Source organism: Nelusetta ayraudi, unplaced genomic scaffold (assembly GCF_046127955.1).
Source record: "Nelusetta ayraudi isolate G7.1 ecotype Tasmania unplaced genomic scaffold, CSIRO-AGI_Nayr_v1 ptg000034l, whole genome shotgun sequence".
In the NCBI taxonomy this organism is placed as follows: Eukaryota; Metazoa; Chordata; class Actinopteri; order Tetraodontiformes; family Monacanthidae; genus Nelusetta; species Nelusetta ayraudi.
In genome coordinates, this window is record NW_027466084.1 from 6,917,327 (window position 1) to 6,943,133 (window position 25,807).

The following is a 25,807-nucleotide window of genomic DNA, read 5'->3' on the forward strand; positions in this document are numbered from 1 at the left end:
CCCTGTGCTCCCTGCAGCCAATCACAGCCTGTTTCCTCTCCTTCGAGTCAAACTGGTTTAGTTTCTGAGGAAATGGAATCCAGTCAGTCAAGATCACTTTGGCAATCTGTTGTTCTTGTGATGGAAAATAGCCAATTAATGAGGCCATAAAAGGGGACAATTATGGGAAAACTGAACACACACACACACACACACACACATGCAAGTATACACACACACACACACACACACACACACACACACTTATATACTCAAGCGCACATACACTGTTGCATAGCTTATTGCCTTATTCATTCATGAGTATATTATTATTACTATTACTACTATCATTATTATTATTATTATTATTATTACTATTATTAATGTTGTTATTATCATTGCTATCACTATCATCATCATTATATGTATACGCAGGTATGTTTGTATATGGGTGTATATGCATATGTATGTCTATATGTGCATGTGTACAAACATGTGTATATGCATGTATATACTGTACATAGATATATACATGTATATGTGTATATATGTATATATATGCATGTGTTTTTTTCTCTTTTTTTTTCTTTTCTTTTAATACAAGTATACCTCTTTTTCTTTCTACAGATTAATCAGTTTATTATTTGAATAAGCCCAGTATCTGACAATTAGATATGCAAATTTACAATCTGTTTCTGCTTTTTTTTTTTTTTTCCCCTACACAATAATTTTGCCAACTGCCTTCTCTATCCCTCATCATCCGCTCCCCTTTTCCCTCCTCACTCATTTCTCCTCTCTACTTGCCTCTCACCCCGCTATCCTTCCCTCTGTCTGGTCATGGCCAGAATGTCACTTTTCCGTAAAAAATATAATAAAGCCACTCAAGAGGTAGCTCCTGAAACGACCCCTGTGGCTCACACTCTCAAGATCTACATCTGAGAATAAAATCATTCAGCCATCATACATACTTGTTCAAAGTGAGATGAAACGTTTGTGGCTCTAAGGCACTTTATTCTCACTGGCAGCTCAGCAACAAAACTGCATATGACTCGGTCGAACCGCTTCAAACCAGAATGTAGACCCGCAACATAATGTTGTCCGACGATAACAAAGAAAATAAAATGAAAAAAAAAAAGGCTATAGAGGTTTGAGACCATTGGAATAAGTTCAGAGAACTCTAAAATGCAAGTATACAACTAAACCATTTTATTTTAATTGAACTCAATGTTTGTTTTAAAGCCCACTTTACCAAAAAATTTTGGGTTTGTGTATTATAAAATTATTTCACATAAAAACTTGTTGAAAAATGGCCAAAAATGCATTTGACTACAGAACTAACTTGTTAAATCTAAGGCAAGACACAACATCTACAACAACAAAACAATCCACTTTTTTAAACACTGTAATATGTACAATTAAATTAAAAAATAAAACATTTATGAATTAAAAGAAATACAAAATTTACACAACTTTAGAAATAAACTTAAACCAAAAAGATTAAATGATAAAAAATAAAACAAAATTCTCTCAAAAATGTGCTTTGAGCTTCCTTGCCAACTCCTCGGTAACGGTAATTTTAATGAAGACAAAAAAGTACAACATAACTTAAATGTAAATAAATTTATCTACACAAACTGTCAGGTGTTGGTGGACTCAAATGCACGACAACCACTGATGCAGTTTAGGATATTTATTGAAGCGGGGAGGTCGGGCAGTTCCGGGTCGAGAACCAGTGCAAGCGGTGGGAGAGGCAGGCGGGATCGGCGTCGGGGATGGGCGGAGGTGGATAACAGCGAAAGGATCCAGACGAGGGACTCAGGTCCTGTCCACACGGGAAAGTTTTTTTGGTGGAAACGGTAAATTTATCCGTTATGGCGTTTCGTCCATATAGCAACAGCGTTTTGGGTCCCACGAAACGGTATTTTTTTGAAACAGGTCCCAGAGTGGGAAAATCTGACACCGCCATTTCGTCGTTTTCACATCGTTGCCGTCTGTACAGTGAAAACGGCGTTTCCTTGTAAAACGAAAACGTCATCGCACCGTCAGTCATGTGACCGGAAAAAGCGGTGAGGGGAGTGGTCTTTGTATCGCAGGCGATTCAAGATTTGTTGGCAATTTTACTACAAAACCTCAGACTCACTTTCCCCCCCCCCCCCCCCCCCCCGCTACTCGCCATTTTGGTTTTCTGTGTGTTTAGGGTGTTCCCGTGTAGACAGTGTCGCGTAAGGATCCACGTGCAACGCCAGATGGGTAAGGAAAGAGGATTTATTTGTGACAGTTAGCAACAGTAGGCTAAAGCTCGTGGTCAGGGACGAAAGGCGGGTCGATTCTCTGGGATGACGGCAGAGCAGGCTAGTCAGAGACGAAAGGCGGGTCGGATGTCCGGGGCGGAGAGCGAGGGTTCGTTTCCAAGGCTTTCCAGGTCGGCAGTAACAGGGCAGGAGAAACAGGCTTGTGGTCGGAAACAGAATCGAGGTCGGATTACCAGGACAGGATCGCAGGTCAGGGGCAGAAAACAGGTCGGGCAGGCAGGCAGAACAGGAAACGCTGGAAGGTCATAACAGAGTTAGCAGACAATCTGGCAATGAGTGAGTGTGGGACCAGGGCTTATATGCAGCAGTGATGGCAGGGAGAAAACAGGTGTGTCAATCAGGTGGAAACGTGCCTCAGATGCGCGCCAGCCAAGGGCACACTGAACCCAGCAGGCAAGACTGACAAGCGTGTGACAGAACCCCCCCACTCTAGGGACGTCCCACAAGGGGGGGGGGGGGGGACAGGAACTGCTCAGAACTCCTGTGATCCTGAGGAGTGTCTGTCGGCCTGCTCCGACATCTCCTCTTCCCGACTTGTCCTCTGACGATCACGAGCCCTCCTAGCCCTGCCCATCGTGGGTTGATCCGGGTTCTCCTGGTGAAAATCCTTGATCATCTGGGGATCCACAATAAAACAAGAATGCACCCATGACCTGTCCTCTGGGCCATAACCCTCCCAATCCACCATGTACTGCATCCCTCGACCCCTCTTCCTGGACTTGGAGACGTCGTACAGCATATACTGGACCTCCCTCAACGAGCACTGGCGGAGGCAGTACCAGCGGGCTCTCATGGACAGGCTTGACCTTAGACACATGAAACGTGGGGTGCACTCTCATGGTCCTCGGGAGCTTCAACCTCACTGCCGTCGGACTAATGACCTTCTGAATGACAAACTGACCCACAAATCTAGGTGCCAGCTTTCTTGACTCCACCCGGCGCGGGAGGTCCCAGGTGGAGAGCCATACCTTCTGTCCTTCCTGGTACGTTGGTGCTGGGGTCCGACGGCGGTTGGCAGAGGTCGTGTAATGGTCCATAGGAGCGTCGTCCGAGCCTGTGCCCACGTCCACCTACATCGCCTAGCATAGGCCAAGGCAGAAGGACATGTGACCTCGGCACTAAGTGCCGGAAACAGGAGGCTGATAGCCATACACACACTCGAAAGGAGATAAACCTGTGGCAGAGCTGACCAACGAATTGTGCGCACACTCGATCCATACCAGCTGAGAGGACCAGGATGTAGGACTCCGGGACACCATGCACCTGAGGGCCACCTCCATCTCCTGTTTTTTCCTTTCGGTCTGCCCATTAGACTGTGGATGGAAACCAGAGGACAGGCTAGAGGTGGCCCCCACCGCCTTGCAGAACTCCCTCCAAAAAGCGGATGCGAACTGCGGCCCTCTGTCCAAAACGACGTCCTCCGGCAGGCCGTGTAGACGGAAAACATGCACGACCATCAACTCTGCCGTCTCTTTGGCTGAGGGGAGCTCCTGCAACGGAACGAAGTGAGCCATCTTACTAAAATGGTCGACAATAGTAAGGATAACTGTGTTACCGTCTGAAGCGTGCAGTCCTGTAACAAAATCCATGGAAATGTGCGACCAGGGGCGGCGTGGAATGGGCAACGGTTGTAGCAGACCTGCTGGGGCTTGGTGCGAATTCTTGTGTTGGTTGCATGTAGGGCACGCACTTATAAACTCCTTGATGTCCCCCTCCATGGATGGCCACCAAAAACGGTGTCTGAGTAGCCCCCGGTTCTCTGGACACCAGGGTGGCAGGCCAGCCGAGAGGAGTGTCCCCACTCCAGGACCTCAGCGGATCGGGGACAAACTATTATCCGGGCAGGTGCTTGGACCAGGTTGGCCTTCGGAGGCCCGGACTCTCTCCTCAATGTCCCAGGTCAGGGAGGCCACCAAACAAGCTGTCGGGAGAATGGTCTCCAACCTGTCCGTCGAATCCTCCCTCCTGGCGAACTGACGTGACAAGGCGTCAGGCTTGCCATTCCTAGAGCCAGGGCGGTAAGACAGAAGAAAATTAACACAAGTGAAAAACAATGCCCAGCGAGACTGGCGTGGATTCAGCCGTTTGGCGGAGCTAAGGTATTCTAGGTTCTTGTGGTCCGTCCAGACCAAACACAGCTGCTTGGCTCCCTCCAGCCAGTGTCGCCATTTCTCCAACGTCACAGCTAGTAGCTCTCTGTTGCCGATGTCGTAGTTCTGTTCTGCAGGTGTGAGTCGATGGGAGAAAAAGGCACAAGGATGAAGCTTCTGGTCCTTGGTGGCAGACAACACCGCCTCTACCCCAGTGTCAGAGGCATCCACTTCCACCACAAACTGGCGCTCAGGATCCAGGACCTGGAGGATGGGTGCTGAAGAAAACTTGGTTTTAAGCAGACAAAGTCTCCTCTGCCTCAGGGGACCATTCAAAAATCCTCCTCACACTGGTCAACCTGGTGAGCGGCGCCGCCAGCGTGCTGTAATTTCTGATGAACTTTCTGTAAAAGTTAGCAAACCCCAGAAAGCGTTGCAGCTGCTTCCTGTTCTCCGGGACTGGCCAGTCCAACACAGCTGTTACTTTGGCCGGGTCCATCTGGATGCTGTCCCGGGTGATGAGGTAGCCCAAAAAGGAAACTGACTCGGTGTGGAACTCACATTTTTCTGCCTTGATGAACACTGAGTTCTCCAGGAGACGTCACAGCACCGCCCTCACATGCTGCACGTGGTCCTGCTGGTTCTTGGAAAAAAAAATCAAGATGTCATCTAAATAAACAAAAACCGAAATATTCAACGTCCCGGAGCACGTCGTTCACCAAAGCCTGGAACACAGCTGGAGCGTTGGTGAGCCCGAAAGGTATTACCAAATACTCATAGTGGACCAGATGGTAGGCGTTCCGTAGGTCGAGTTTACTGAAGACAGTCGCCCCCTGCAGGAGCTCAAAGGCCGAGGAGATCAGAGGAAGAGGATATCGGTTCTTTACCGTAATATCGTTGAGACCTCTGTAGTCGATGCATGGCCGGAGGGAATTGTCCTTCTTTGCCACAAAGAAGAATCCCGCTCCGGCCAGAGACGATGACGGGCGGATGGTTCCTGCAACAAGGGAGTCATGTATGTACGTCTCCATGGCCTCACGTTGGGGTTCGGAAAGGGAAAATAGGCGACCCTTGGGTGGCACTGTTCCTGGCAACAGGTCTATGGGGGTCCGGAACCCCGGACAGATCAGGTTTCTCAGGGATTGGAGAGGACTCCTGAAGAAAAGGGGAGGCATGACGCAGACAGGAGTGGCAGGCCCCTCCCCACTCCAACATGACGCCACCCCTCCAGTCAATATGTGGGTTATGTAGCTGTAGCCAGGGAAAACCTAAGATCAACGGAATGTCAGGATGATCAATGATGTGGAACTGAATCACCTCATGATGGTTACCTGACAGGAGCATGGGAACCGGAGCAGATGGGTGATGGTGCCCAGGGAGTGACCATTGAGAGCCGTTGCAGTGACAGGACTAGGCACAGGCTCTTGACGGAGGCCCAGTTGACGGTCCAACTCACCACTGATAATGATGGAATCCGCCCCCGACTCAACCAGAGCTGCCAGTTCGTGGGCGCCCCTAGGCAGGAGCAACCGGGCCCGAAGAAAAGATTGTGCAGGGTGGAGAGGTAAGGAAATGGGACTCACCCGTATCTCCCCAGTTATGGGTGAGTCTTGTCTTTTACCGGACGCCATGAAATGTCCCTCTCCTCCGCAGTCGAGGCACAAACTCCCCTGGCGACGTCATCTCTACTCCTCCGAAGAGAGGGTTGTGCATCCCAGCTGCATGGGTTCGGGTTCAGCTACTCCAGACGTTGGAAGTGGCGGCCTCGCCCACTCCCGGCCGGCAGTGAGCGCCCATTGCCGTCGCTCCCGTCGCCGAGCCTGCACCCGAAGATCTACCCGAACGGCTTAATGACCAGCTTAATGACCTCATCCAATGTCTGCGGTAACTCGTACGCCACTAAAGCGTCCTTTATGTAGTCTGCCAGACCATGAAGGAAAGCATCGAACAGAGCTGCTGGGTTCCACTCACTCTGGCTAGCAAGGGTTCTGAAATCGATAGCGAAGTCGGCCACTGGTCTCAGAGCCAGCAGAGTGTTGGTCGCCGTGCTTCGGGCACCTGCTGGTCCAAAAACCTTCCGCAGCTCCTCCGCGAAGGCTTGGAAAGTGGAGCAGGTGGTCGTATGGCACTCCCATTCAGCCGTGCCCCACAGGCACGCTCTGCTGGTCAGATGGGTTATGGCAAAGGCCACCTTTGCTGCTTCTGTGGCAAAAGTGCGTGGTTGCAGGGAAAACAGCAGTGAGCAGTTCATAATAAACGCACCACAAGTCTCTGGCGTACCGTCCAGGCGTCCCTATCCGTGGTTCTGGACCACCCAGGACGGGAACGTGAGCGACCGGAGGCACTACGGTGAATCTCTGCAACTGCTCTATTAGCGCCGTGAACACCCATCCATTAGCCTCTGCGGCTAACCGCTCAGAGACGGAGGAGGCCATTACAACCTCATGGCACTGGAGAGCCTCCTCAATCCTCTCCAGTCTGTTAAGCGGGATGTGCTGGATCCATTGTTGGCCAGATTGTAGTGTTACATGTCAGGTAAGGATCCACGTGCAACACCAGATGGGCAAGGAAAGAGGATTTATTTGTGACAGTTAGCAACAGTAGGCTAAAGCTCGTGGTCAGGGACGAAAGGCGGGTCGATTCTCCGGGACGGCGGCAGAGCAGGCTGGTCGGGGACGAAAGGCGGGCCAGATGTCCGGGTCGGAGAGCGAGGGTTCGTTTCCAAGGTTTTCCAGGTCGGCAGTAACAGGGCAGGACAAACAGGCTTGTGGTCGGAAACAGAAGCAAGGTCAGGTTACCAGGACAGGAACGCAGGTCAGGGGCAGAAAACAGGTCGAGATCGGGCGTGCAGGCAGGCAGGCAGGCCAGGAAACCGCTGGAAGGTCATAACAGAGTTAGCAGACAATCTGGCAATGAGTGCGTGTGGGACCAGGGCTTATATGCAGCAGTGATGGCAGAGAGAAAACAGGTGTGTCAATCAGGTGGAAACGTGCCTCAGCTGCACGCCAGCCAAGGGCACACTGAACCCAGCAGGCAAGACTGACAGGCGTGTGACAGACAGGGCCTGAGACTTACATTTCAAAAGAAAGTTAGGTAAACAAAAGGCAGAGACAGTCCCCAAATGCAAATTAAACAAACCCAAGGAGATACCTTTTGGCCCTCATGTGTTCCTTTCCCGTGACATGTAAATCACGTTAGTTAGTTACAATAGGTGAGATGAATACAGTTATTACACCCGTCTGGGAAGAACTTCCATTGTTAGAGAAAACTAGGGTCAAAGGTCGTACCATGCCCACACACTGTGCAACACTAGAGTTAGAGTGTCCACTTGGAGCACGACTGGTGTGTGCGTGCTTATGTGTGTGTGTGTGTGTGTTTGTGTAGCTTGCAGGTGGAGGAGGGGCAGAGCCTCGGTGTGTCACTCATCTCCAGTAGTTGTAGTTCTGTCAGCCACCACTAGATGGAGCTCTCCTTTTCACTCTCTTTCTCATCCTCCCTCAATCCTTCCATCTGTAGAGAGAAGAAGAGACAGCAGGAGTCAGGACTCACGGTCCTTGAACGCATCATCACAGAGACGTTGACTGTTGATGGAGATGATGGAGTGACTGGTGAGAAGAAGCAGACTCTCAGTCACATGTCAAGTGTGGAACATATGAAGGTCATGTGACCATGGAGTGTTGGACTGATACTGAGGCCTGATGAAGATGAAACTTAAACTTGACGGAAAGAGCAAATCGTACCCTGAAAACCACGATTGCCTCTTATGTGGATAATAATCACACTAAGTGGGACCAGTATATTCCAGAATTCAGATTTGCCATTAACTCTGCTGTTCATGAAACTACAGGGGTCACTCCTGCTGAACTACAAATTGGTTGAAAACTCAACAGTCCCATGGACAAAGGTGCTCTCCCTCTCTGACTACACACACACACACTACATTCACACACACCTCCATATTCACCCTCATGAATTAAAGTGAACAGGACTACACACACACACACACACACTCCACATTCATGAACACAACTGAACTGAAATCTACCTATAACGAGATACTTTCACGTAAAAACGTGAAACTATCACGTTATTACGTGAAAGTATCTCGTTATTTTGTGAAACTATCACGTAAAAACGTGATAATTTTCACATTAAAACATGATAATTTTCACATTAAAACGTGAAAGTATTACGTTATAACCTGAAACATATCACGTAAAAACCTTAAAAATATCACGTTAAAACGTGATCATGTTCAGATGATTTCATATTTCATCTAAACTAAATGGAGTGGGGCAAACGGAGGCACCATGTCTTGTCTGCAGGAGTCAATTAAGATGTATTTTAAACTTGGTTTGAGGCATGGTGAGATCCTGAATTTATTGAGTACCATGGATGAAATTGACATAAGTATGCGTACTCTGAGGAGGTTTTTGAGACGTATGGAGCCATTCTTTTGCAGCTGTAAAAAAAATAAAAATAAAATGTCAGTGAGTAAAAATGGTGTGATTTTTTTTTCTTTCATTATAGGAAGAATTGCAGCAAGTCGCACATTTGTGGAATACGCATGTCATCCGCAATAGCAGAAATGCAGTAGCTCCAAGTGGATGTCCGATTCTCATGTACACCATCCCTCATCTATTTGGAGGACAAGATCACCTGAAGGAAGTTTCTCAGGAAGCAGTGGAGGCTTGTAAACAAGAATGCCAACAGAGAGGACCTTACCCCTGCGATGAAACTGTATTCAACATTTGTTGTTTTATAATGGCAGAGAACTTCTTACACTCACCTACCACAGCAGATGAAGCTATAGAGCTGTATCTTTTCCTAAGAGCATGCATTCAGAAAGACTTGGAAATTACTCAATAATTTCTTAAGTGTTGAGACAGCTTCATCACTTACTGACATGTAGCTATCCTTTTTCAAACATTCTTTTCAAACCTAGAGGGACTACAAATGTATTTACTTTACCTCATTGGAAATGTTGCATTGTGCATTTACTGTACTTTAGACAGGGTTTCTTTTTCTATGGACATTAACAATTATACTCAATGATCTTACATAATAAAACTAGCTTGACAAAAAAGGTTGTATTTTATCCCATTTAAAGCAATATAATGAATTAAAAAACAAAGTTAAGTGCAAGTACACATTTATTTTTTGTTAAGTGCATAGCAATCACTGTAGTTTTATCACATTGTATTCTCTGTACGCATTATGAACTGTTGCTGTATCTTGGAACATTAAGGTACAATGTAGTTAATGGCAAAATACACTAAATTACAAGTCAAACCACTGCACTAGGCAACAAATCGTTTTCTCTGTGAACTTAACATAAATCAATATTTGGCTGATACCTGATAAAAAAACAACAGGTCATTGGAGCTCAACAAACACAACTTTGAGCACATCAGAACTCTATAACACTTTTACTCAAAAATTAGTTCAAAAAAGGTCACATGGAAATAACAGCTGAGCATACCGAAACCTACAAAATGGTGAATGTGTAGGCACTTTTTTCAGCAAGTACACTGTCAAACTCAGCTCGTAGTTCTGGATAGGAGGCATACGTCCATGGCAGTTCCAAAACCGGACCACATGTAAGAGCGACAGGACATCTACCTAGTCCATCTACTGCTGTGAACATAACCTCTATTTTGTTAACACAGATTACATCAGACCCTGTAACAAATCTTAAAATTCTTCTGAGACCTGCATCATCCAATCCTCGAATGTACTGTTGCAGGAAACGAAAGCTCTGGTTTTCTGCTTGAGTTGAAGGAGAAGCACTGAGTAACTTTAAAAGCTTTTTAGTTGTTGGCTTTTTGTTTTCATACATTTGCAAGACATCTTGTGGGCTCCCAAAGAGTTTTTTTTAGGGAGGAACCAGCAGTTATGGAGATCTTTTCGGATGCATATCTTGGCTTTTGGATCAATTGTTTGTGTGCGACTTTTAGAAGGATGCTTTTTAGATTTTCCTTTGTTGGAATTGCTGTGACATCCAAACGGTCCAAAAGGTCAATAAGCTCATCCTGGTCCTCATCTGAAAGACCTTCTTTCAAGGCTGCCTTAATCAGATTTCTTTCTGACTGACTTACATAAAAAAGAAGACTTTCAAAGAGCACATCATCTGAGACTTCATTGTCACCAAAAATAAGTGCAACTGCAAAAGCAGGGGAAAGGCGACAGGGAAAATAGCCATGGTCTTGAAATCCCTTCAGTAGAATTTGTCCGATGGATTTCCACTCCTCTTCTTGCCACTTAGGGCACAGAGATGGAACCCTCAGGTCCTCTCCTTCAGCAGTGTGGTCCATTAGCTCTGTCCAGAAGGCAGCATACACATCCCTTGAAATACCATCTACGTAAACTCCTTTTTCGTCTATGTAGGTGTATCTCAGGTTGTGTTTGAGAAGTATCTCATCCTTGAATTGGCCTATCATTTCCTTAAGTAGATTAACCCTATGAAGTTTCACGGTGATAGTTGTGGAGCTACTTGCTACATCACCTGTAGAAGCTAACTCTGGAGTAATGTCTGTTGTGTTTGTTGAGGGAAGCATACTGGATGAATCAATTCTAGATGTTATGTCTAGAGTAATGAGATCTGAGCTAGTTATGGGCAAGGTGACAGATGTGATGCTAAGGTCATCATCGATCTGCAGTACAGGTTGATATGGCAAAGTGTCATTTAATTGGCTTGCGATGGGTTCTCCAACATAGGGGCCAATTACTACCTCGGATGTGTCTAGGAAAGAATCTGCCTCTGTTTGAAGTTGCTCATCTCTTTCATGCACATCATTCAGTTGTTCATCCATGATCACATTTGAGTGTCCCAATTCATCGTCTTCCTCACTCTCATCAATTTGGGCCTTAGTGCAGAGATAAAATCTCAATACCCCCATTTTTAGTACCTTGTACAGTTCTCCAACTGTAATAGTTACATCAATAATAGTTTCCTCCTGGTAGTCTAATATGTCATGAACAAATGTTTCAAACTTTCCATATTTATTTTCTCCTTTTGGGAAGAAAATGTCTTTGGCATACATTAATATGTCTTCTTTTCTGGAATTTTTGGGGACATCAAGAGTTCTTGTCCCCCCTCCTTTGCGTGTTTGGACTTGTTTACCTTCGTGGATCCATCCCACCTCAACTTTCCTTGTCGCTTTTTCTGCCCATTTGTTCCGTTTCCCGTTACCTTTTTTCCGTTTTAGAGTAGAAGTCCCCTGGTGATTATTGTCATCATCACTCCCACCAATGCCCATTCTTTTCTTCAGTTTCTCAAACAGTGAATGTTTAGTTGGTTCTTTCGAACTTGCACCAAGATGTTGCACACAGAAGCGTCTTGCAGCAATCCTATCCCCATAAGTTGGGATGGAGACAACCAGTGCCTCATCATCTATACAATCAATGACAGCAGCATCAATCTGTAAAAACAGAGACAATAATTACAACTCATGTGCGAAATTGCATTATGTATATACACAAGAAAGACATATGTTTGTTTGTATTATCATTATAGTTGTTATGAACCTTCAACTTAAAAACTGATATCATGCTTAGCTATGTCCGCTGACGTTGCTTATGAGGAGATTTTTCTTCTGTTGGACATTGGCAACTGCATGTGACCCCCGGGCCTTGATTTGCCCACTCCAGAATTTACAGCTGCAGGCTACAACCGTAGAGAATGATGTGCTATTGCCATCTAGTGGATTGTCAACTTTACAGCATAAGCATATAGGAATTAATAAATTACAGCATTCCCTGCGAAAAAGGCCCATGCTTTTCTGCCTGTCTGTCTTTCATTTTTTCTTTCTTTAAATAAACACGTTTCACGTTAGTCATCATGGGTATGCAGTGCACTACGTTGGTGTGACAAAGTGAGCGATCTCCGCCTCCCCTTCTCACTGTCTCCCCCACGAGGACGCGGCGGCGTGGCGTTGCCCACGCGGGAGAGCGAGCGAAAGAGAAGCTGTTTTATGCGTGCGCACGCGCACGCACGCGACCAAGCACGCACACACACACACACACACACACTCAAAGTGGCACACACGGGGTTGTGTAGGGGATTTTTATTTTGTATTTCATCTTGTTATTGTGCCCTGCCATGCTTTGGGGCGGAGGAACTGGTGGCGTGTGCAGGGTGTCGGCGTCGGGAGCGCGGAGCACCGCAACTCCCATTCTGTCCCATTTCCCAACCTGTAACAGTTTGTGCACTGGTCAATCATCTCACACCATCATATCTCACCATGCTGCTCACCCACACCTCACCTGCATCTGCTTGGTCCCGGTCGGCTCCGCTGCTCCTGGGCGGAAGCGCACGCCGCTGCAGGGGTGGGGTTTTATGGAGCGCCGGCTAAGTGGAGTAGCCCATTCCCGTAAGGGGGGTGTTGGTTTTTGGTTGGAATATGTAATTAAGGGGAAAATGTGGGGTCTATTTGTATTTAAGGGTTTGTATGTTTAGGGGGGATTGTGTTCTGTTTATTGAAGGGTGTATTTCTTTGTGTTATTGTTTTGTTTTGGAAATGTTCATTATGGTCGATGTCACCACGGTTAGTGGGGCGGCCCAATTGGCCATATGATGCTGCCCTCTATAAAGAGCGCTCATTTTGGTGTGGGAGGGAGAGCTGACTAGTCTGGTGAGAGACTAGTGGACTGTGAAGCTGTCGCCTGTTTATTTATTTATTTTTTGGGGGGTTAAAAGAATAACATTTTATTTCCTCTTACAATTGACGCTGCCTGCCTCCTCCTTCTACTCCACCACCTCAATCCGGTCGGTCCAGATCCCCTTTTTCGTGGGGAGGCCACTTTGCCCCTCCACAGTTGGGTAAAAGTGTTGTATGCCCTTCCACAGAAATTGGCCAGTCGGGGCGTGCAGGTGTCAAGCCAAAGCAAACAATATGCACAATACTTGTTATAATAGCTCCCCACATCAACCTACTCCAACTTTATTATATGCGTAGCTATGTAGCCAGAGTGATCATTCTCCATTCGAAGAAGGCGTTCCTCAGGTACTCCACGAACTCGAAGAAAGTTAGACAGCGTCGATTGCACATTTTGAGCCATGTCGAAGAATGAGACACGCGTGAGTTACGCTTCCGTAAAGCAGTAGCTCAATTAAGTCACAAGAGACGCTTATCACGCAAAACGTTTCACTCAATCACCTGACACTTAGCTTTCACTATTACATTATTTCGTGATAATTTTCACGTTTTTACATGAAAGTATCCCGTTATTACGTGAAAAGTATCACGTAAAAACCTGAAAGTATCACGTAAAAACGTGAAACTATCACATTATAACGTAAAAAGTATCACGGAATAATGTGATAGTTTCACGAAATAACGAGATACTTTCACGTAAAAACGTGAAACTATCACGTTATAACGTAAAAAGTATCACGGAATAATGTGATAGTTTCACGAAATAACGAGATACTTTCACGTAAAAACGTGAAAGTATCACGTTATAACGTGATACTGAGCCATGTTTTTTTTTCTAGGGTGGCAGCAATGCGCTTCCGTAATTTAGCCCCTCTTAGAGAGTGATTTTTCGTTTTGACTTTATTAGTCCTTTTGCATTCCTCCGAGTGAGCGCTTTTGGTTTTGATCTGTTAGTCTAGGTTTATCCTTTAGTTATATGTAGTGATGGTGAGGTGAAGCCTTATGAGGCATTGAACCACTTGAGCCAACTGGTTCGAGAAAGGGTTCATTTCTCAAAGCTTCATGTGCACACAAAACCACCTACTGGCCAAATGTACAATCACAGGCAAGCTGTGTCTGAACCACATGTGTGATGCATTGAATTTTTGTGTCTGTTGTGTCTGTTGGGAATGACTATGAATTGCAAAAAATGTATGACCAAATCATTTCTGTACATAAATTATAATGTGTATAATAAATTTTTCGAATGTATTCTGTTTGTGCAAATGTTCAGAAAATGCTAATATAATATGGCAGGTTGTGCATTTTTTTTCTGAAAAGGGCATGGGTGTAATCAGGCAGATGACAGTGAAAGTGCTTGTGGAACTTGGAAAAGGGCATAGATCAGGGGTGCTCACACTTTTTCAACATGCAAGCCACTTTTAAAACGAGCAAGTCAAAAAGATCCACCTACTATAAATTAGGAAAACATATTAATTCAGAAATATATTTGTAGTCCAGTGATAAAGAAAGGAGGATTAAATGGGTCAACATGTTCCCATGTGCATGTATACTCATCATTGCACAGAAAACTCATGGTTTAGAATTGTTAAGGTTATATCTGCCTATGTTTTATTTTATTTAAGATGTTTTGCTGTATAGTTTTGTGTTTTTCAGCGCATAGGTTCGGGAGTGTGTGTGTGTGTGTGTCGCAGACGTTTTGCTGGCAGGATCTCTGGCGCATCTGCAGTGCGTGCGCACTTTGAAGCACATTTTCCGAGTGAGGCGTCTCCGTCAGTTTAAGCCAGCATTGCAAGCTCACGCGACAACCCCGGTAGTTTGGCGTGTATTTAAAGAAAACAACAGCAAAACTCTTTTTCCCATCCCTGTCTGCTCTCATACAAAATGCAGGTATCTAAAGTATACATTGATTTTGTTCATTACAGTTTCAAATTTAAAATGAAATCCGCTTTATGTCTCCTTTATTTGATCTGAACAGTGCTGAAGCCAATACGTCACATTTACGTTTCACTGTAAAACACAGCACATATAAAAACAAAATCCAGCACATCATTCCCGCACCATCCCACACCCCACTCCCCCTCCCAACCATCCACACTTCCGCCTCTAAGGTCCCAAGGTTAAAAAGTCATATCTTTTTATCCACACCCCACCGCCCCACTCCCCCTCCCAACACTCAACCCCTCCCATTCATAATTCCATCTCTAAGGTCAAAAGGTCAAAGCCATATATCATTGTTTTGTCTGTTAGTGGGTACTAACTATTATTGATGTTTCATTTGCCACTAGGGCTTCACGTGTGGTTGAGGGTCAAAGATGTCTTGTGTAACATCATTGTCTGGCTCCAGGTAGCGATGACTACTGCTGAAAATGTTGGCCTAACCTCCAGAGCTCTGAAAAGTGTTGACCTCCATCTCATCTTCAACATACCAAAAGCTCTCTCGATAATGCTGTGCCCCTGTGAATGGTGGAAATTGAAGCGGGCCTCTGTGCGTCCCCTTACAGGCTCTTTGTAGGGTGTGATGTGGCTGACTGGTTTGTCCAGACGCCTCCGTCGCCAAGAATAATGTAATCTCTGGGGGGGTCCTGTTAGGACCTGTAAAATGTGCTGTTCTTCATGATGCGTGTGTCGTGTACTGACCCCGGATACCCGACAAAAATGTCCAGAAACTTTCCTTTGGAATAACAAATGGCCTGCATATTAATCGAACCCTTTGTAATTCAAGTAGTCCAGTCTGTGCTCAGAGGGAGGTTTGATGCGAAAATGGCAGCCATCTATTGCGTCAACAACACAGTTCAGGACAGGGGTTCCTGAAAGCTGCGCAAATCATTCTCCAACTTCATTGAGGTCTTCTGCTTCTGGGAAGTGGAAGGCTAGCTTCAGGTTAAGCCAGATCAGACGTGCAACTCTGTGTATGACACGGTGTACAGTTGTCTTTGGCACACAGAAGACGCTGGAAACAACCCGATAGGACAAGCCGTGAGCCAGCCAGTAAACGTATATCAGGACCTCTTGTTGAGAGCCCCAGCCATGGTCCTGTTCCCTCTGCAGGAGCCTTTGTAGACCCTGCACGGCTCTTCTGCTCAGACGGAAGTCCTGCTTCAGTTCAGCCTCTATATTGAACCACAGTCGCAGTACTGGCACGTCCTGGTTCAGCTTGCAGTACACCATTGGATGACCACTCTGGAAAGATCACATAAAAGAAAATATTTATCTAATACATCAGTAATTAAGCACTTCAACGCTTAATTCATATATCTACGGTCCCTTTAATTCTGATCTTTCATGAGTGACAAGATTTATTTGCTTTAGTTTATTTTTAGTGTTCTTATTGTTTATAGTGTTAATTGTATTATATTATTTACTGTAATGGGAAATATGTATTCTTGGGTTATTCTTTATTCTGTTGTATTCTGTGTCATATGATCACTAGTAGCATGTGTAATCTGTTTGTTTCATAGTATAACCTTCTCGAGACATTCTCCTCGTGGTCCACCAGAGCAGGCTGTAAATGTGTCAGCTTGTGCTGATTCTCTGTGCTTTGTTTTCCTCTTTTCCCTTCCTTATCTCTTCCCCTCCCGGTCCACTGTATAAAAGACCTTCTTCTTCCTTTCCTCTTTGCACATGCGCTTACGCTCACAGGCATTTGAGTTGGTGCACTTGTTGTATCTGTTCTGTTGGTTGTACTGTGTTTGTGCCTCGGAGCTCCGATCCCCTTTTATTGTCTGTTTATTAAATTACTTATTCTCCCAGTATTCCTGCATCGGCATCTTCGCTCTTTTCCACAACATTACCTACCCGGGTAGGTATAATTCCAGGAACCCTCCCTAACCCTAACCCCTAACGCTGCCTCTGCTTCCCCCGATCGAGCGACTGTCTGGGGCATGTGTCTGAGCTAGGTAACCCCTGGAGGTCTGATTCCCGGAACACAACATTTTACCTGAGTCTTTGAGGTTACTGAACAAATAACTTTTTATTTTCAATTTGTCAAGTCAACTTTCCTTGGGCTCGGAAGTCTGGGAAGTCTTGGAAGTCGGGGAAGTCTGGGTGCCAGCCTCTTTGGTGTCTTCTGGGGCGCCAGCATCAGCCTACGAAAACAGCATATGCGTATGTGTGACTCGATTGAACAAGTGCCGCAATTGCACATGGACGTTAGGATTCGAGGAAATCTATTTGCCTCCTGCTCCGTTTGGTTCTCCTCTAGTATGGAGTGGAATTGTTCTTCAATATCGGAGGCGGCGGCGGCCTCCACCTGTGCAATGACAAAAAGGATGGGCAAAATATAAGAGCCGTGGACGACGTCGACTTCACCCTGGTGGTGTGGCTCCAGTCAACTTACCGGGCGCGCGACGTCCTCCTCCTCCTGGCTCTGGCTGCTGGGCATGCTCATCGTCTCTCTTCTCGCTCATGAAGATCGCGGGCGGACAATGCGCCAATATACAGGGTTTGGGTCAGGTGACCTCCTCACTCAACAGCCAATCACAGTCACCCTAACCTAATGAACCTCCCGTTATGCAAAAATGGAAAGACCCGCCCATAAGGGAGTGGATTCCAGGATTTCTACCTATCCCACGTTCCCCACCCCGACTCCTTACCTTGGTCCCCTGACTCGAGAGGCTGTCTCCCGCGTGTGTCTGAGGTAAATGCCGCGTGGAGGGAGGATTCCGGGAATCCTTCTTACCCACCCACCCACGAACCCCTGAACTTACACCAAAGTCGAGCGGGCGTCCGGGGAATGTGTCTGAGGTAAGTGCCGAATGGAGGGAGGATTCCGGGAATCCTTCTAACCCTAACCCACGAACTTACCTCAAGGTCAGAGCGAGCGTCTGGGCAATGCGTCTGAAGCACTTGCCGAATGGAGGTGGGTCCCCGGAAGGTAGGAATACAGGAACTCTTCTTACCTACACGGAGGGCCACGCATGGTGGCCGTTTGGTCAAACTGCAAACGCAACCTCCGAAAGAGCTCAAAACGTACAAAAAAGGGTCCATTTCCTGTCTCAGACAACTTCTCTGAGGTCCAGCCGTTGGCGAGCGCCGGCCCGACTTTTCCCCACGTCTCTGTTCGATATAACCTTAACAATTCTAAACCATGAGTTTTCTGTGCAATGATAAGCATACATGCACATGGGAACATGTTGACCCATTTAATCCTCTTTCTTTCTTTCTTTATCAGTGGACTACAAATGTATTTCTGAATTAATATGTTTTTCTATTTTATAGTAGGTGGATCTTTTTGACTTGGTCATTTTAAAAGTAGCTTGCATGTTGAAAAAGTGTGAGCACCCCTGATCTATGCCCTTTTCCAAGTTCCACAAGCACTTTCACTGTCATCTGCCTGATTACACCCATGCCCTTTTCAGAAAGAAATTGCACAACCTGCCATATTATATTAGCATTTTCTGAAAATTTGCACTAACAGAATACATTCAAAAAATGTATTATACACATTATAATTTATGTACAGAAATGATTTGGTCATACATTTTTTGCAATTCATAGTCATTCCCAACAGACATAACAGACACAAAAATTCAATGCATCACACATGTGGTTCAGACACAGCTTGCCTGTGATTGTACACTTGGCCAGTTGGTGGTGTCGTGTGCACATGAAGCTTTGAGAAATTAACCCTTTCTCGAACCAGTTGGCTCAAGTGGTTCAATGCCTCATGAGGCTTCACCTCACCATCACTACATATAACTAAAGGATAAACCTAGACTAACAGATCAAAACCAAAAGCGCTCACTCGGAGGAATGCAAAAGGACTAATAAAGTCGAAACGAAAAATCACTCTCTAAGAGGGGCTAAATTACGGAAGTGCATTGCTGCCACCCTAGAAAAAAAAAACATGGCTCAGTATCATGTAAGAGGTTGGCTCAAGTAGTTCAATGCCTCATGAGGCTTCACCTCACCATCACTACTAGACAGTGTGGTTTCTTCATCCAGTGAAGGTTGGAGGCGTTACACTCTCATTACTGATAATGAGAAGAAACAAGTCCTTATTTGGCAGGGAGCCAAATGATCCATCCCTTCTTCCGCTGTCACCTGTTCAAACAATTTCCTGCAAGACAAGCCTGAGGTCACAGGTTCCCTTTCCCCCGTGCCTCCGATGGATCATAAGTTCCCCACCCTGGAACTGAATGTGTTGTAGAGTTTGATGGTGGTGGCAAAGCCAGTTGCTTCTGCTGTCCATCCTCTAGTCCCCCTCTGGTCACCAGTTCATGAGGGATGTGCTTCCTTTGTCCTTCCTTGAGCTCTTTGCATGACTCCTGCAACAATGCCTTTCTTTATGTGGAGGCTAAGCCATTTTCAAGGACCCACACAGCAGCCCATATTGCAGCAGAAATTGCAACGCTGATGGCAGAGTGGGGCCTCAGTAGCAAAATACGATGCATTGTCACTGATTCAGCCAGCAATATGAATGCAGCAGCCAACACCCTCAACTTAAGACATTGCAAATGCATAGCACACTGTCTGAACCTGATTGTAGAAAATGCAATTGAAGCTACTCCTGGCCTTGAGGAAATAAGAGCTATGAGCAGGAGGATTGTTTCATATTTCAAGCAACTGGGCCGCGGTGTGAAGAAGCTCAAATTGGAGGTGGAGACACGATGGAACAGAACCTTTGAAATGCTCCAACACCTTCATGAGGAAAGAGATGCAGTGGCAGCAGCCCTAGCGTTGCTTAATACTGATGTGACTCCTCTGACCAATCAGCAGCATGAAAACACAGGAGAATGCATCAAGGTGCAGTATATAATGCATAACCAGAGACATAATTATAGTACAATCCAAATGGTGTAGTTGGGTTATTGCATAGATGATGCTGAAGGGTTTACTCACTTGGAACATCATACTACACTGAAAATCAAGTTCACAACACAGTTTATGCATTCAGAAAATATGAATTTTCCTGTCATTTCAGGTGCTGGCTGCATTCCAAGTAGCGACTGAGGAGCTGTCAGAGGAAAGAAGGGTCTCTGGCTCCAAAGCCATCCCCCTCTACCGTGTGTTGCAACACACCACTGAAGCGCTCCAAACGGAACTCACAACCCCCATGGCACAACGCTAAGCGCATAATTTAGTGAGATGCTTGGGGGACAGATTGCAGATTGCTACACTCCTGGATTCGCGTTATAAGACCTTTGGTTTTTCAAGTCCGAGAGTGGCAGCCGGTGTTAAGGAGCGTTTAGTGTCCGAATTCACAAATATAGTTAACGTTAACAATGCCCAGCAAATTCAGCAGCTGCCACAGTTTCAGGAGTTTTTCAGGAGTTGACCTGTGGACACTGCTGGATGATGATGCCAACCGAGCCAGGCAAACACAAAGCGCCACAGAAAATGCTATCGTGGAAGTAAATCGATACCTCGCCGATAAGCTTCTTGAAAGAACCGAAGACCCCTTAAGATACTGGGCCAACCACCAAATGGTCTACCCAAATCTCTACAAAGTGGCAAAACACTTCCTTTGTACCCCAGCCTCATCAGTTCCATGTGAACAAGTTTTTTGAAAGGCTGGGGAAATTGTTTCCAAAAAAAGAAACCGTTTAACACAAAAACTGTAGAGAAATTGTTATTTCTAAATAAACAGTACACAAGTCACACAAGCACACCCTGTACCCCATTTTCTAGCACCCTCTGCCCTGTTTTCAAGCACACCATCTTCACCCATGCAGCTATTAACCTCTTTCAATGAACTTCAAATGTATTTCCACCAGTTTCATGTAAAAAAATACAGTCTGTATTTGTAGAGCACATCATCATCATCATCCTTCTTCCTCTTATCATTATTATTATTATTATTATTATTATTATTATTATTATTATTATTTCCACTGGAAACCATACACTCATCTAGTGCAGTCAAACAGAAAATTGCTATACAGTCCTACAAAGATCCTGGCACCTGACAGAGTTTATATGGGATGAACTCCTGACTGATTGGTTCTTGTTTGTTTGCAGGGAGAGGTCGTGGTTGGGACTTAACCCCTCTCGTTGGCTTCTTCTGGACCCTCCTTATGATTTTGGTCCAATACACACAGTTGACGTCCTGAGAGTGTGATAGATAAAGAGAAAGAAGGAGGGAATGCCACTTGAACAGGAAAAGGTCAAACTCCCCTTCCTACCAATATGTTTTGGAGGAAGGGCAGTGGCCTTTAGTTGACTGACCACACACTCAGCATTTAGAGAACAGTGCCTTGTTTGAATGACCACTCAACTCAGTACTCAAAGAACAGTGGCGTCTGTTTGAGTGACCACTGTTTCTGCATTATGTTTATTGATCACTAACTGGACTTATGGACATTTGCCTGTGTTGCCTGCAGACACCCTGTTATTAAAGGTCACCTATTATACTAATTTTTGGGCTTTTGTATTTGATGTCTGGCCCCTCCAGAGCAGCAACGCACGATTTTCCGCGCTGAAAGCTTTTATAGATTTGCGTATCTCGCGGCTCGTTTCCTCATATTTACTGCATCCTGCGAAAACGCTTTGTTTCACTTCACTCCACCCCCTTGCCGGTACACGCCCCCGCCCGGGGTCACACTCTTCGTCGCTGCTGAGCCTCACTTTCTCAGTTTGCCGGTGCGGGAGTGAAGAGTAAATGGCAAACTTTACGTAACAGGCACAATTTAAACACTTACCGTCGTGAAGGCTTCACCCTTTAGCAGCTGTTTCGCGGCTAATCCAGCTTCGTATGGACCCAGCGCGGGCTGAGTTACTGCCGCAACAACGTTTTTTGTGCCTTCTGTGTCCCCGGAAATATATTTTACTTTGTGTACCGACCGTGTTTTTGTTTTGTATTTTTGCGAGACATTTTAATAGGGCTTAGAATGATTTCGTTTGTTTTCAGAGAGTCCACAGAAGTTCTCGCGTGATGCTGTGAGATTCTCGGACCGTCGGCGCAATCCAAAATGGCGACACCGTGTCAGTAGTAAACAAACTTTACCTGACTATTTTGCCGAATTACATATATTTATAAAATAGATTAAAAACGATAAGAGATAAGAAGCCTGGAGGACGAGGAGAGCTTAGCCGATCTGGAAAAATATCTAGACGACATCTTCGACCGAAAAGTTATGGGGAAGACGGGCAAGACGCCAACGCCAACGTCAACGCCGTCTTCCAAGCGAAGCCGTCCCGAAGACTCCCCCGGAACAATTTCACCACCCGGCAATTCCTCAATTGACATATTATTGTCGATCGAACAAAGGCTCTCCAGCGTTGATGCCAGATTAAACTTAATGGAAACACTCCACAAGGAATTCCAGGCAATGCGCGAGTCGCTGGAATTCAGCCAGCAACAGGTTGTCTCACTAGCCGCAGAAAATAAGGAGCTGCGAGGGTCGGTTAAATCTCTCACTGAGGGAATGAGCCAACTCTCTAAAGACAATAAATACTTAAAAGAAACAGTCCTAGACCTCCAGGCGCGCAGCATGAGAGACAACCTGGTGTTCTCAGGGATCCCTGAAAAGGCGGAAGAAGACCCGGAGAAGACGGTAGCGGACTTCTTAACGAAGCACCTGAAGCTTCCTACGGAGACCGTCAAGAACATCACCTTCCACCGGGTACATCGTCTTGGAGGGAAGAAACCTGACAGCCGCCGGCCGAGACCCATCGTGGTAAAATTTGAACACTTCAAGCAAAAAATGCTGGTAAAGAGCCGAGGACGGGAACTTCGCGGAACCGACTTTGGAGTCAACGATCAATTTCCAAAGGAGATTCTGGATCGACGAAGAGTCCTCTTCCCGATCCGGAAAAGGTTCCTCGCTGAAGGCTCTAAAGCGGTTGTCGCGGTAGACAAACTGTTTGTCAACGGTCAGCTCTACCGCAATAGCAAGTCAACTCCGTGGTTGTACTAACCGTTCTCTCCACAGGCTTCAAGACAACAGGTAATATCGTATTAACGCAGCTTATGCCAATATTGTTGTCAATGATAATCACGTAAGCGCCATTTCAGTTAAAGTATGACTTTTCTGCATCGAACTGATTCTCCCCCCTTAATATCCCTCCCCTCAAACTGCACTAATGTCTCTTCCTCACTTCTTTTCTCTCTGGTAACAATGTTCACCGTGACAGATTGCAACGATGTTTGTTTACATTGGCAGTTGTACGCGCGCACGCACGCACGCACACACACGTAACACACACACTAACACATACACCACTCTAGGTCTATATAGTAAACATGACCTCCCTTAAGTTCGTCACTTGGAATGTGCGGGGTATAGGTACCAGGGACAAAAAATTTTAAATTCTCAACCATTTGAATTTTCTTGAAGCCGACATTGCCCTACTACAGGAAACTCACTTAACACACACTACAGCACAAAATCTAAAATCGACCCTTTTTCCAAACATCTACTCGGCGAGTTACAACTCGAAGCAGAGAGGTGTGGCTATCTTGATCAATAAGAGACTTAATTTCATTATAAATAGTACAATATCTGACCCTAATGGAAGATATATAATAATCAACACTAACATTGACAATAAAGATTACTGTATTGCTAGTATTTATGGCCCAAACGTGGATGATCCCTCTTTCTACCATGCCTTTTTCTTATCACTCTCTGCACATGTAAACACAACACTCATAGTAGGGGGTGACTTCAACCTAGTGTTAAACTCTGATATTGATAGATCCAACACCTCAGCTAGCCAACGACACTCATTAGCTGCAGACACATTAAAACAGTATATGAGTGATTTTGGTTTATCAGACCCTTGGCGTTCAAACCACCCAACTCACAGAGAGTACACCTTTTTCTCTTCTGTTCACCACTCATACTCACGCTTGGACTACTTTATCACCAGCAACTCACTCTTGGCAGATATCGGGGAAGCCCGGATCCACTCCATCACTATTAGTGATCATGCACCTGCCTCTATCTCCGTCTCTACAAAGGCACCTAGAGCACCGATCTGGAATTGGAGGCTGAACACGTCATTACTCACAGACTCAGATTTTATAAAATACTTTAATAGGGAGTGGACAATATTCCTACAAATTAACGACTCGCATGAAACTCCTGTACATGTTCTATGGGAAACAGCTAAAGCAGTAATGCGGGGCAAAATAATATCTTACTCATGCCACAAAAAAAAAAGGGAATTAGCTCTGGAGTCTGAATTAGTTAATAATATTAAAACATTAGAATCTTCATATGCCATCCAACAGGAAGAAGACGTGTGGAAGGAGTTATGCAAACTAAAAACGGAATTAGCCAAACTGACAGATAAAAAAAACAAGTTCCAAATGCAAAGATTACGCCTTGAAAACTTTGAATGCAATAATAACTCTAGCAAATTTTTAGCGAACCAGCTAAAGTCAAACAGAGAAAAAGCAACAATCTCCTCCATCAAAAACCTGGATGGCAAACTAACCCATAACCCAGAAGAAATTAACCAATGCTTCAGAGATTTCTACAAAAAATTATATTCCTCCGATAATAATCCTTCAGAAGCCTCAATAGATAACTTTCTTAATAGTATTGTGCTACCTAAATTAAATCAGGAACAGGCTACTACAATGGACGCAGATCTCACTCAGGCGGAGTTTGAAGAAGCCTTGGCACAAATGCCAGTAAATAAAGCCCCAGGACCTGATGGCTTCCCAGTAGAATTTTATAAGGCACTTTGGCCTACTATTGGTCCGACCTATAATAGAATGGCTAGAGAGATCCTAAATACTGGACTTCTCCCATCAAACATGAATTCTGCTAACATTAGCCTCATACTCAAACCGGACAAAGACCCATTGCTTCCGACTAGCTACCGACCAATATCATTAATCAATACCGATCTTAAAATTATTTGTAAAGCAATAGCTAGACGACTAGAAAAAATTACTCCATATATAATCCATCCTGACCAAACAGGGTTTATTAAAGGTAGAGATTCAACCTCCAACGTACGTAGATTTATCAATCTGATACATTATACTAACGCCAACAATCTACAAACAACAATTGTTTCGCTAGATGCAGAAAAAGCATTTGACAGGGTCAATTGGAGTTTCTTATTCTCAACACTACAAAAATTTGGTTTCGGGAATTCATTTATATCCTGGATATGAACATTATATAGCTCTCCGTGCGCCTCAGTCAGAACGAACAGCCAGACCTCTCAAAGGTTTAATCTGCAACGAGGCACCAGACAGGGCTGTCCTCTCTCCCCTTCACTATTTGCAATGTTCATAGAACCTCTGGCAGCTGCAATTCGGCAAAATGATAATATCAAAGGAGTCCAAACTTCAACATCTGACCATAAAATAAGCTTATATGCCGATGACGTATTGTTATTTCTTCAAAATACACAATCCTCACTTACTGAAGTTATCAGCCTTATTGACAATTTCTCTTGTATTTCGGACTATTCAATAAATTGGGCAAAATCCACGGTGCTACCGCTTAATTGTAAATTTAAACGAACCTCTCTAGCACCATTGCAAGCCGGTAACATACGATACTTAGGTATCAACTTCTCTCCCAACCTATCAGACTTAATACAACTCAATTTCATCCCGCTATTAAAGAAAATAGAAAATGATCTAATTCGATGGAGAAACTTACCCATATCTCTTTTAGAGAAAGTGGCAACAGTAAAAATGATGGTTTTACCTAAACTAAACTACCTTTTCTCAATGATTCCCTAGCAACCCCCTGCTCAGTGGTTTAAAACCCTGAACTCAAACGTCACAATATTTCTATGGAAAAACAAACCACCCCGTATCAGTCTGAAGACGCTTCAAAAAGCGAAAGATGCTGGG

At 45.1% G+C, this 25,807-nt stretch overlaps 2 long non-coding RNA genes across 4 annotated transcripts in view; one reads left to right on the forward strand and one right to left on the reverse strand.

The window, feature by feature from the left end:
• The window catches only part of LOC142892495 (uncharacterized), a 93,271-nt gene that overhangs the window by 7,605 nt on the left and 59,859 nt on the right, over positions 1-25,807 (reverse strand). The gene's annotated exons all lie outside the window — the stretch shown is intronic.
• Positions 19,337-20,291, forward strand: LOC142892480 (uncharacterized). Its single transcript, XR_012927433.1, has 3 exons — positions 19,337-19,785; positions 19,964-20,049; positions 20,150-20,291. It is a non-coding gene; the product is annotated as an uncharacterized LOC142892480 (long non-coding RNA).